This window comes from Amphibalanus amphitrite, unplaced genomic scaffold (assembly GCF_019059575.1).
Source record: "Amphibalanus amphitrite isolate SeventyFive unplaced genomic scaffold, NRLGWU_Aamphi_draft 000068F_arrow, whole genome shotgun sequence".
NCBI lineage: Eukaryota > Metazoa > Arthropoda > Thecostraca > Balanomorpha > Balanidae > Amphibalanus > Amphibalanus amphitrite.
Window position 1 is genome coordinate 1064300 of NW_024881564.1, and position 13577 is coordinate 1077876.

A 13577-nucleotide genomic window follows, 5' to 3' on the forward strand; every position below is an offset into this window, starting at 1 on the left:
CTTGGACTGTCTGACTAGTTCACGCCCCGAGGATTCACTCAGCATGACTCGGCTCTTTCGCTGCTGGATGGCAGGAGGCCAACTGGGCTGCCTCGCGAGCAAACAATGATCGGTCGATGGGGGTGGCTGCGTTACTCAGACACACTTAAACACGTAAACACCTGTGTGTAATAACACTCCAGTCAATGCGAGTCAGTGAACACAGGTGTATGTGCATGCAATGATGTCCGTGCGTGCAGGACATTTGTGATTTATGAATCACTTCGCTGTGGTCTAGAAGTACGGTTGAATCGTCCGTCCGAACACACTCGCTACTATAACGTAGTTGATCAGTGATTTGTTTTTAGCTGTGACTTGGCTGCACTCTTTCGCCAAACATTTTTCTTTACTCACTGGCAAGCGAGTACCTACCTATACCTAAGATACTCTTAAAATATTCGGTTAAATTTAGGGTAGCCCGTGGGGCAAGACGCCCCAGATAATTTAATTTGCTACATAAATTTTGTCCCACATCACCTGGAAGGCCAAATTTGTGCTCAATGCGTTCTTTGGACGTTTTACTTTAAATTGCACCCCTCAAATTGATTCACTTACGATCGGACTCCAAGCTAGAAAGTGATTTGTGAAGCAACTGCAAATGGGGCATTTTGCCCCAACCCCAGGGCAAAACGCCCCACGGCCTGGGGCAAGTAGCCCCATACTTTAGATTTAAGATTTAACATGGTAGTTGGCTAAATCTTATGTGAGAGGTCCGTTAGACCTCTGGAGGCACGGCACTGAAGTTAGCACATTCCATCCTGTCAGGTGCTCAGCTATGGCACTATTGTATGAGCAGATTTTTCACCTACCTCATAAGACCAAATAATAAATTATTGCAATGCAAATGTTAACAAAATACTTCCTTTGCCATCCAGTTGCTGAGAAAAATACACATAAAGGCATAGAAACTTACTGTTCGCCAGCTACCGAACATTAGAAAGTGGGTAGCCCGAACAACACATGAGGTAAAACGCCCCAGGGGCTTTTTGCCCCGCGACCTACTGGGGCGTTTTACCCCATCACGTAGTTCGGTCAGAGAACAACGCCTTGCACTCCAGCAAGACATAATTTAACACGATCCAACCCGGCATGATGAGCGTTAGACAATAGTTGTTCAAAATACATAAAAGTCGTTAACCTAATGTGGACCATAAAAGAACGCCATGATACATAATCTGACAACAAAACATAAAAATCACTCAAAAAACACATTTTTGGCTATATCTCCCGAAAGAGTCATCACAATTTCTTTCCAGTCTGCTCATATAATGATCATACAGTGCCAAGGGTGGAGCTTATACAGTGCCAAGGGTGGAGCTTCCTATCATAGAGATCTTATATACATAGAGATGACATGCACTTAAAATCGTGGCGATTCAGTGGGTCTTTTTAAGCAACTTATTTTCAGCCAGTAGCGTGCCAATATGGCTGAGGCGTTGTTAGTCTGAAGAAATTATTACGTAACGAGCGAAGCAAGCGTAGTCTTTCGTAGATTAACGGAAATTTCTGAGTATGAGTGGCCGGCCGGCCGTGGTTACGCTTTTGCGAGGCTTATATCTCAGCAACCACTTGACTGATTTACATTCGATGATTTTTCTAGGGTAGCTTCATTCCTTCTACCAAGTATTGGACTATTCTCGATGCATATGGGTGACCGTTTATGCACGTGCCACGTGCAAAACGAAGAGGTGTCAGTTTTGCAATTGTTGCAATATCTTGGTAACTACTTGGCCGATTGCGCTGAAAGTTGGTATGTAGGTAGGCACCCACTAGGCAATGCATATCCATGTGCCACAGTTGGGGTGCTGCTGCACGTGCGCACGTGCAGGGGCAGGGGCGCCGCCACGGATTTTTGACTGGGGGGGACGGACTGACCGACTGAAAACCCAAAAGTAGACCTTACCGTGGCTTTTTCGGTCGGATGCATTCAACGTTTAAAGCAAATATGCCACTTTTAACATAGGGTTTTGAACTGAAGTAGCAGTTTTGTAGCTTGAGCTGAGACGAGAACAAATCAGGAGCTTTTATGGCTCGTTGTGCACGAATCGGCGCGAAGCGCCGCGAAAATTGGCAAAAAAACATTAGGCAAAACTGCTCCAAAATACGAATTTTGCAGCCCGTGTAACAAGCTTGATACCAGAAAACCTTAGGTCAGGAAAACCAAATCAAGTAGTCAAGTCGCCTCAAAGTTTTGTAGTCCTGTCAACCGTATAGCTTATTTCTTAGAAGCTGGAAATTTAGTGTAGCGTGACTGCATAAGTGTGGGGTCGGAGCTGGAATCAGTCGGAGTTGACTGTTTTGGCCAGTTTTGGCCAGAGTCGGAGTTGAAGTCTTCGAAAATGTTCGGATTTTGACTACGAGGTCGGATTGGTGTATTAAGTCATGCTCTTGGCTGGTTAGACGAAATATATTAGGCCCGTGTTCGGCCAGTCGTGTTATACGACACACGTTGATCACGATATCAAAAATCGGCAGTTCCGCGATAACAGGTCAGAAAAGAGCTGGATATTTTGTTGGCCGAGGTGGCACGGGTCAGACCAATGCATCCAGCTTCCCGGCTCTACATAAGACGTGAATGAGTGAAAAGCCACGTTTATTGTGGACCTTATTTGAATACCTCTGAATCTGAATCTGAATCTGCATGTAGGCCCACACCCCATATACTGAGTATCTAAACCTCCTGGACCCTCTCAGACTCGGCACCGGCCGTTCCATCTCTTCCATCCTCAGGACAGTCAAATCCTTCTCCTCCACGCCGCAACCCCCTGCTCCGGGCTGGACGGGCAACTCTATCCCATGCGGGAATGGCTCCACTGGAGCTATAGTCCTCAGTGAGTGCCAGTGGGCTGGGCTGCCTGTTCAATTGGTCGGGTTCATCCCAAGTGGCTCACTGGGGTGGCTGCCCCGACCAATGTCTCCCACTAATTCTTTCATACTTGCGGCTCTGAAATGGTCTCATTGGACCGAAGGGCCTAATCAAATTTCGAGTAGGATAACAACCAGTAAAACGCCTTTTGGGGCGACCAACGGAGCGAGCCAGAGGGTGGGGTGGGCCTTGCACGTGCGAAATTGCGAGGGGATACCTCCAACTAACTTGTGTACTGCACTCTGCTAACCGGTCCCTAACGATGTGCCAAATTTGAGCGCAATCGGCCTAGCCGTTCTCGAGATCTGGAAGCGGCACCCTGCACGTGGCACGTGCGCACGTGCAAAATGGGTCCCAACTGACTTTTGCACGGCACCCTACTAACCGGTCCCTAACCATGTATCAGATTTCAGTACAATCGGTTCAGCCGTTCTCGAGATCTGGAATCGACCCCTGCATGTGCGCACGTGCAGCAGCACCCCAACTGTGGCACATGGATATGCATTGCCTAGTGGGTATACCTACCTACATGCCAACTTTCAGCGCAATGGCGGCCCTGTAGTTGCCGAGATATTGAAATTGTTACAACACTGACACCTCTTCGTTTTTCACGTGGCACGTGCATATGGGGTCACTCACATGCATCGGGAATAGTCGTTAGCTACCCTACAAAAATTACCTATAGTCTGTCAAGTGGTTGCTGAGATATAAGCCTAGCAAAAGCGTGACCACGGCATACTCAGAAATTTCCGTTAACCTACGAAAGACTACGCTCGCTTCGCTCGCTCCGTAATGAGTTTGGGGGGGGGGACGTCCCCCTTCCATTCTGTGAGTGGGGGGGACGCGTCCCCCCCGTCCCCCCCGGTGGCGGCGCCCATGTGCAGGGGTCGATTCCAGATCTCGAGAACGGCTGAACCGATTGTGCTGAAATTTGGTACATGGTTAGGGACCAGTTAGTAGGGTGCCGTGCAAAAGTCAGTTGTGACCCATTTTGCACGTGTGCACGTGCAGGGTGCCGCTTCCAGATCTCGAGAACGGCTAGGCCGATTGCGCTCAAATTTGGCACATCGCTAGGGACCGGTTAGTAGGGTGCAGTGCACAAGTTAGTTGGAGGTGACCCTTGCAAATTTGCTTGTCCAAGGCCCACCCTCTCGCTCGCTCCGTTGGTCGCCCCAGACAGAAGGCGTTTTACTGGTTAAAAATATTGCTGTTCTTTCCTGGCTGATTTCATTCCTGAGGTAAGCAATGAAATTTGTAGCATGATTTCATTTTGTGTTTTTATTGAATTCCTTAACCCGCGCCCTGCTGGGGGGGGGGGGTGTTTGAACACCCCCCCTTGTGGTTTTTCGCGAATATCTCAAAAACGGCGGCGCGGAGCGCCGCCGTTTTTGGTACACCTTATCATACATCAATTCTACACATGTTGTAAAAATTTCAGACCAAGGTCATTCAAGGTCAGGTCACCAGGTCACTTGAAGTGACCTCACCTCATAAAAAGTTTCAATGTCTGTCATAGCTACACCGAGTGACCGATCGCTTTGAAACTTTCAGCGATGGCTAAGAGCAATAGTATGTACAAAATGTATATCTCAGAATTTTGATATCGATGACCTAAGGTCAGGTCAATTTTGCGACCTCCCCATTATAAGTCAATGGGAGAAAATTGAAATGCGCCTCCTTTAGACGAAAGACATTATAAACACTCCCAAACACTGAATTACAAGTGGTTTAGACACACTGAACATGAAAATGGTGTCCGTGACCCCTGTTTATACCCTGAGGTCATCTTAGGTCACGAATGGTATCTAACAGTTTTTCGCAAATAACTTTTGATAGAGGCATGCTAGAGCGATGAAAACGCCTTAGATGTGTTCAGCTCGACGATACGGATCGACTGATATGCAACATGACCCTTTCCGGTCAGGTCATGACCTTGACCTGAGGTCAAATTTTCAAGTTGACCTTTCAAGGTCAAGTTATAGTTCATTCGATGCGTCTTGACGAGAGGAACACGATGCCGGTAAAAGTAAGCTCGTACAAGGCTTGGGTCAAAAGTTATTGCAGAACAACTGTTTCCGAAAAAATCGGCTATTTTTGCAGTTTTTGCCCCCTGCAGGCAAAACCGTTGACGTTAGGTCAAATCTGAGAGAATTACTCAGAAAGGGCGTTAATAGGGCTATCGAATGCGCTTTTCCGCGGCGCTGTAGCTCTATTGGTTCCCGAGTTATGCGTTGGCTTCTTGGAAATTTTCGCCATTCGACCTGGAAATCGGCGAAATTTTGCCTTCAATGACCTCTGGTGACCTGACCTTTGACCTGACCAAAAAATTGACCGAAGTGATTTCGTCATTATTTTTGACGCTCTTTCGAACGCCGCCTTCCGCGTATCGCTACGTGGCCCAGGAGCCGAGTTAGAAGGGGGGGTGTTCAAACACCCCCCCCCCCAGCAGGTCGTGGAAATCCAGGACCCCCAGCCGGGCGCGGGTTAAAAGCTCGCCTAAAACATTCTCTCTCATTCAGGCTCTCATCAACCCGGCAGGCGGTGGACCACCCGGCCACCTTCCGCGCGGTGGGGGGGGGGGGGCATTTTTTGCCCCCTCCCGTATCTCCGAAACTACTGGACGGATCCGTAACATTCAAAGGATGTTCGATAGCCCGATGTTCGATACATAGTAACTACATATTGACTCGTAGTTGTCACCTGACAAGCAATGCACCAGACAACGGCTTGTTTAAAAAGTATCAGTTGGTAAACATACCAAGAGATGATTGGTTATATTACACAAGACTTGTCAATTTGGTTTACAGTGTACATATGTTGCATGTTCCCATTCAATGATACATTAACCCTCGCCGGACCTATTGGCTTTCTATGTACATACGCGCCGGCCGGGGGGGGGGGTACGATTTCCCTCGCCGTTTCGCCCCTGATGAAGCTAGAGCGTCGCGGAAAAAACAAGCGTGTGCGCCGTTACAAGACGCAGGGACTGGTACCCGATTTTAAGGTCTCATGAGGTCAGGTCAAGTGACCAAGGGCCAGGGTTCAGTTTTTCATAACTTCGCAAAAAAAAAACGGTCGGAGAGCCGCGATTTTGGCATCATCGTGTTCGCCTCGCTCAGGCGCGTCGAATGGTATACTTTTTGTTCGGGTGAGGTCAACTTGAGGTGTTGACCTCGGGTCAAGGGCAGGTCAGCTCCCCCAGATCACGAAGCTGGTTGAAAGAGGTCATGTTACATATTACTCGAATCGGCAGGTCTTCCTGAGTTTATTGGTGGCTTTCCCGACTCGCTAACTCAATTTGATTGATGAAAAACTAATGACCCAAGTATATAACCGCAATGAAAACCGTAAGCCTCATGCTAATAATTATATTCAAAATAGGGCCAAGAAAATAAGACATGTTGGCCAAACTGACAAACTGACTTTTGTCAAACCGTCTTACGGTTTTCATTGCAGTTATATATGTAATCATGAGCCTCAAAACCGCACTTTCTGTAATCAATGACCCCAGTTACCATAAATGACGCCACGCAATGTCAACAATGCAAAAGTGAAGCATCGGACCTTACAAGGCGTGCAAGAAATCACGATTCCATGTGCTGGAGACAGTTTGAGATAGTTCTCGGCGCTAACATAGCAGTTTTCATTTTTCCCCATTGACTTATACCTAATGGTGAGGTCACGTGGCCGACCTGACCTCATGTGATTTTTAGGGAAAATCCGAGATATATGTACAAGTTGTGATACCGCTGGATGATACTACATCCTGTAAGTTTCATCTCCCTGTGAAAGTTCCTCTGGCACTGACGGCGTTGCGAAGTTGCGACATCTGAGGACTGTGCAGAGGTTCACTTATGACGTCACAGGTCAGTGACCTGACCTGACCTGAAAATGCGGTTGGTGTCACAAGATGCGGCTTGGATCAAAGGTCAGGTATGCCAAGTTTCAGCTCTCTATCGCCTGCGTGTTCGGAGCTATCGTGAAAAACCCTATAGGGAGGCGGCACCCGCCCTCCCCCCCCCCCCCCCCGGTCGGACGGCGAGGGTTAATGATACATGCAGTAGGTACCTGATAAGAGCATAAGGTTAACCCGCGCGGGGCTGGGGTCTCCAGCCGAACGCGCGGGGCTGGGGGGGGGGGGGTAAATTTTACCCCCCCCCCCCCTGTTATCTCCCGAACTAACGGTCCGATCTGGAAAATTCAAACACCAATCGAAAGCTCTCATCACGAACTACTAAAAACATGTACTTAATTTAAAGTTTGAGGTCAAGGTCAAGGTCAGGTCAAGGGTACAAATTGCAAGTTTCTACAGTATCGGCCTTGCACCGTAGTTGCCGAAGAATGGAGTCATGGACTGAGACTGATCGCCCAAAACGTGTTCTTAGGCTACCAAGACAATATTCGTTGCATACAATATCATTCAGAGGTCAAGGTCAAGGTCAGGTCAGGTCAGGTCAGGTCACCAAAAACAAAATATAGAAAAGGGCATGTGCGACACATGTTTTATGGGTCATTTTACTCATAGAATTCAATAGGCACACTCAATAAGTGATATGGACCACCTCTGGATGAATTTCAGGTCGAGGTCAAGTCAAGGTCAGGTCAAGTGAGGTCAAATTTTGAAGTTGGTTGTTAAGGCCTAAAAAGGTGTCTATCTGATGCAGTTTTTCACGGCGAATCGAATGGTGCTATTTTTGTTTCCGTACGAGGTCTAGAACTTCCAAAAAAGTCATTTTTCAAAAAATTTGTGTGTCGTGACGTCATAAAATTTTGAATAACTCCCACATTTTTGAACCGATTCTTCTAAAATTTGGTATGTAGGTGCACATAGACCACTTCTCTGACATATATTCCGGTTTTTTCGATAGATTCAAAATTTTGGATTTCATAATGATTTTCCCAAAAAAGTCAGTTTTTTGAAAAAATTTAGGCCAAAATCCAAAATTTTCAAAAAATCGAGATAGCCATTTGATAGACAAAGTAAAATTACGCATAACCTTTTTTGTTACGTCTTGATTCCTTTAAAAATGAAGATGTTAGCGGCGTTTGAACTTTTGCCGTTTTTGAGGCGAAAATGACGAACATGACGTCACTAAAACGTCAATTTCTCAAAAATTTCCGACGGATTTCGCTCAAATTTTCAGGGAACGTGTCAAATTGATGTAAGAAAAGGTACTGAAAGTTTGGCGGCGCTGCGCGCCGCCGTTTTTGAGATATCGCAAAAATTCGCGAGGGGGGGTAAAATTTACCCCCCCCCCAGCCCCGCGCGGGTTAAAACATGCCTTAATTTCATTTCAATAATAACGCTCGAAAGTGTCACAGCCAGGGTTGTGCTTGACTCATGAGTCGAGTCAAAAATTTGACTCAACTCTGACTCAAATGAGTCAGATTTGAGTCGAGTCGGATAAATTTTTGAGCTGTTGAGTTGAGTCAGAGTTGAGTCGGACAAAAATATTAAGGCGTTGAGTTGAGTCAGAGTTGATTCAGTAAAATAACTTTTGACATTGGGTTGAGTCAAACATTTAGGAACATGAGTCAGCTGACTCAACTTTCCAGAAACAAGCTTTTCATTCCCCACCCCCGCTTCCCTGACCCTGTTGCCGGACTTTTTCACCCCCCTCCCCCCGCTCAAGAGCTTTTTTATCTGAGTCAATTTTGAGTCAACTCACTTGACTCAACAAAAAATTTGCGTCAAGTTTGAGTCGACTCATATTTTCATTGAGCCGCTTGAGTCATGAGTCGAGTCAAGGGAAAAAAATCAGCTCCTTGTTTGAGTCAGAGTTGAGTCAGGGCTTTCTGAGGTTGAATGATGAGTCGAGTCGGCAAATTTTTTTGAGTCGAGCACAACCCTGGTCACAGCTAGACAAAAAAGAAAAACTACTTAAAAATAAGCGGATGTGAACACAATCTCCTTGACCGAATCCTTACAAAATGCAAGTCACGGGCCATGGCACCCCAGAAAACCTTGCTTAAAAAGACCCACTGAATCGCCACGAAATCAAGTGCTTTAACATAGGCGTGTCATCTCTATGTATATAAGATCTCTATGCTTCCTATTCACTTGGTGGGGCGCCTGCCCCACCAACTTGCCATTTTGCCCCACCAATAAGCGTTTTGCCCCACCAACTTAAGCCGATTTGCAGGACTTTACTGCTTAGCAAACCTATGTTCTTCGCATTGAGGAGCTTTGAAATGTCTGTGTAATGCAAAATATTATCTCTGTAATGAAAAGAATTGATTCATTGTTGAATTTTATCTAACTTAACAATCGGACATTGTAGGTTTGACAACTTTTTGCCCCACCAACTTTCCTGGAAAAGCTCCACCCATGTACAGTGCACGTTTTATAGAAGAGATGATGTTTCCCCAGAACCCTGCCAGTTCCGAGAAACATCGGTGAGGCGTTTTACCTCGGCGGGGCGACTTGCCCCGGTCTACCCTAATGTACTCGCCCTTAGTTGCTAAAAACGCCGACATACATAAGTGAGTATTTAACGTTGAGCAGTTACATAGTCGGGTTACCGATAGATATCGACCCGAAGGGGGCATTACAGACCGAGACATTATGGTATGTTGTTGCCAGAGCTTTAAATGATTGCTCAATCGTAGACGGCTAGCACGGCGGTCAGCGGCTCACTAGCATTATTAATCAAATCATGGGGAATGTCATAAACAAATAGAACGACCTGGTCGAGACGGTCTCACACAGATCAAGAATTGACTCCAATCCTCATTGGCATTGTAGGCAAGAGACTAAGAGAGCATTTTTATCATCAATATCAGAATAGTGCAATACAATAAATTTTCGAACGGATTATTTCCATCATAGCGATTAGTTCTTTTGAAAGGCCGTTACCGAGAGACTGGAGTCGCTATTCTTCTTTATATCTAATTGCATGTCTGCACAGAATATGTTTAGGTGATACATGTAAGGCCAGTTTTCCCGCCGTAAGCATTCCTGTTATGGCTATTGCCTAGCTCTATATTAGGAATCTCGCGGCATCCGATCCTTTACAGAAGGTACCGAATATTATATTTGCCTACTCTATATCTTTTCATAGCACCTACATATACCACACATACCTTATAAAGACAATTTTCTTTTCTCGTATCGGCCCTCCTCAGTTTCCATCCGCCAGAGCTCCCTGCCGGTCCCATTCGGTAGTAGCGGGCCGCTCGGCCGAGGTTCCAGCGACTCGTCTATTGAGTTAGTTGGAGCCGGCCGTGGTTCTGACAGGCCGGGTGTCGTCAGGCCAGTATCGCCGTCGGGCCATTATTGGTGCACCTGCTGCGGCTGATAGAATTAGCGGCGACAGATCCCACTGTCGGGCGCGCTCCACACGAGAGAACGAGGGCCGAGCTCGGAGCGGGCGCTGGTAACAGAGCCCGACCAAAGTGGCCGCGAGTCTGAGCGCTCCTGTTGGCGAAGTTGTGTCGGGTGATTGTGCGACTGGCGGCTCGTGCATGTTGCATGGACCGCTGCCGTGTGCTGACGAAGTTAGTTGTGCCGGGTTCTATGGATGTCGTCAGATGGCGGCGGTCGAATGATTGATCGATGCTGACCCAGCAAACATGCCCACATGGGTCCCATATGGGGTGAACATGGGCCAGATGGGCCCACATGGGACATGGGCTACAGATGGGCTACCCATATGGGCCCCATATGGGATATAAATGGGCCAGGTGGGCCAAACGCATGTGGGCTGGAGATGGGCATCCCATGTGGGTCCCATATGGATCACCCATGTGGGCCCCATTTAAGTTACTCCAAGTGCATAAAAGCAAAAAAGGTGGCTGTTGTTCATGTGTATTTTGGACTCCAAGTATATCAAATTCATACATGATGCCATATGGGGTCAATGTAGGCTGGCCCATATGGGTCCCATGTGGGCGCCGCGTGGGTCCCATATGGGGCCTACGTGGGCTGGCCCATGTGGTTCCCACGTGTTACCCACTGGTATTCCCATGTGGGGCTCATATGGAAGAGGTGGGGGGGGGGGGCATGTGGGCCCCATATGGGAACCATGTGGGCATGTTTGCTGGGATATGAACATTTCCTTTACTACAAAATTTTGGTAGCTGGCCCGACACCTATCTGGGCTGGATGCGGGCAGCATGTGGGCAGACTGGGCACCAGAAAGCTGGGCACACCCATCCGGGGCCCACATGGGGCCCAAATGGGCAAACTTTACTACAAAACTTTGTTAACTGACCCGACACCTATCTGGGCTGGATGCGGGCAGCATGTGGGCAGACTGGGCACCAGCAAGCTGGGCACATCCTTCCGGGGCCCACATGGGGCCCAAATGGGCAAACGCCCCAGCCAGCATGCCCATGTGGGCCCCACATGGGCAGTTGATGGGCATGGTGGGCTAGGTGGGCCATGGGCTAGAGATGGGCTGCATGTGGGCCCCACATGGGCTGCCCACATTTTTTGGCAGGCATAATGATTGATAATGAGATTGCCTGCACCATGTACGAGGGCATATCCAGGAATTTTGGTGAACAAAGGCATTCACGCGGTGTTCCTGTATGGTGGGCTTAACATGGGCACTGCGTGGGCAGCCCATGTAGTGGGGTGTAGGTGGGCTGGATGTGGGCAACCCATTATTTATTTTTTCACTGTCCAATGTGTATGATATTACAAGAAACAAGAACTCGCTGTTTAGTCTCATGCCTCCAAAATACACTTCGACGACGTGAGGAAGTCGCATAGTTGATGTTTGTGAGACCAGCTACGGCTGATATTGGATAGTCAATGTTGTGATTGTGTCGTATGATTGTGTCGCCTGAGCCCGCCCCTGCGCGGGCGACCCGCCGGCGGAGCTCGGCCCACCGGACGGGGCCTGGGGCCGCCTCTGCACCGCCCGGGGTGGTGACCGGCCGACCGGCCGGTCGGCTGTCGGGGCTGCGGCGTCTGGGCGGGCCAGTTGGCGTTCAGACTCTGAGTGGTGTGCGTGTCCAATAAAGCCTTATTAAGCCACGGGAAGGTCGGCCTTGGGAAGACCAAGCTGTTCCGGGTGATCTTCCGTGAGTACCTTACAGTTTGGTGGTCACACCAATCTGTTCGACCATGGGAATGGGTCATTCAAATAAGTAATTTGTCAATTAGAAAAGCATAATAAAGGTTCCATGCGTGACATCAGTCACAAATGGTTTGACACCAGCGTTGATATTCGATTTAATGAGTAAACATCGCGCTCCTCGTTCCGCACCGTCTGTATCAAAACTAGCCAATGTCGGTCTCTGGTCCTCCGTTTGAAGTGGCTGCGAAAATTACGGGAAACATTTAATGTTTGTTTCGAATATTAGTTAAAGGGACAATGTCATGTTTAAATTTGATATTTCGTAGGCCCCACCTTTCTGTTCAAGGAGCTGAAGACCGATTCTCGAAGTTCGACACCGTTCTCCCGCTATCGCCCCTCAATGTACGAAATGTGTGCACGCTTTGAATCGCATCAATATCCTCAATGTTTCAATGTGTCGCATCAATAATCGCAATAATCGCAATAATCGCATAATCGCAAAAATCGCATCAATATCCTCAATGTTTCAATGTGTGCGCCGTTTCGAATTGGCCTCCAATAACAAAACTTTCCTGGATCTTTTCTTTAAACTTTATAAAGTCAACACGTTTTTCCCACATTATCCTCAACGTTCACTTCCATTAAATACTCGTAGGTATTTCCCAGGACTTTTCACTTCGCAAAAAAGTTAACAAGTTGATAGTGACGGTTCGTTCAAAAAGCTCTTGCAAAATGTTTCCCCGATTTTTGGTCCTCAAACTATCCATTTTTGATTCATGGAAATTCAGCAACGGTAGTAAAATAAGGAGGCTCCCTGGCTTCCAATTTTTTTTTATAATGACTGTCATTTAACGCTTATCAGATAATGTGCTTACATTGTGGCTTTCTTAGTGTGCCCTATTTATTTCACAGACGCTGTCAACCTGAACCCGACGGTGACCTGCCAAGAAAAGGATCTCGAAAAGGCCGTCGGCAAGTGGCTGACAAACTGCCGCGACCGTGACGGCCAGCGATCAGACCGGGGGCGAGGCCGTCCGCCCGCCCAGTGACTTGTGTCTCGATGAGCGCAGAAAGAAATACAGGACTGTGCCTGATGTATGTTGTTTTTATGGGAATAAAGTGCTGGAAGGAAGCATATTTCGTCTCGCATGACATCGCACATTGACGGACAGTGCGAGAGCACCGCTGAACGTCAGGCTGGGAGGGGCACTTTCAAATGGGAGCGTAACGCGGATTGGGTTTACATAGATTCAGGTGGGTGGCGTAAATGGGGCCGGGTGGGGCAGGCATTGTAGGACAGGGCGGGTGCTGAGTGGCGAGTGGGTCCCATGTGGGGCCAGTGTGGGGTAGCCCATGCGGGTGGCGAATGGGTCCCATGTGGGTGGCAAATGGGTCCCATGTGGGTGGCAAATGGGTCCCATGTGGACTCCCAGGTGGGTGGCAAATGGGTCCCATATGGGGTCAGTGTGGGCTGGCCCATATGGGTCCCATGTGGGCGCCGCATGGGTCCCATATGGGGCCTACGTGGGCTGGCCCATATGGGTCCCACGTGTCACCCACTGCCATTCCCATGTGGGGCCCACATGAGTGGCCCACGTGGGACCCATATGTAAGAGGTGGGGGCCCATGTGGGCCCCATATGGGAA

The 13577-nt window shown here is 48.1% G+C and overlaps 1 long non-coding RNA gene across 1 annotated transcript; it reads left to right on the plus strand.

The window, feature by feature from the left end:
* The first annotated feature begins 11788 nt into the window (after nt 1-11788).
* On the plus strand, nt 11789-13063 carry LOC122378957. Its single transcript, XR_006256106.1, has 2 exons — nt 11789-11935; nt 12844-13063. It is a non-coding gene; the product is annotated as an uncharacterized LOC122378957 (long non-coding RNA).
* Nucleotides 13064-13577: the final 514 nt, after the last annotated feature.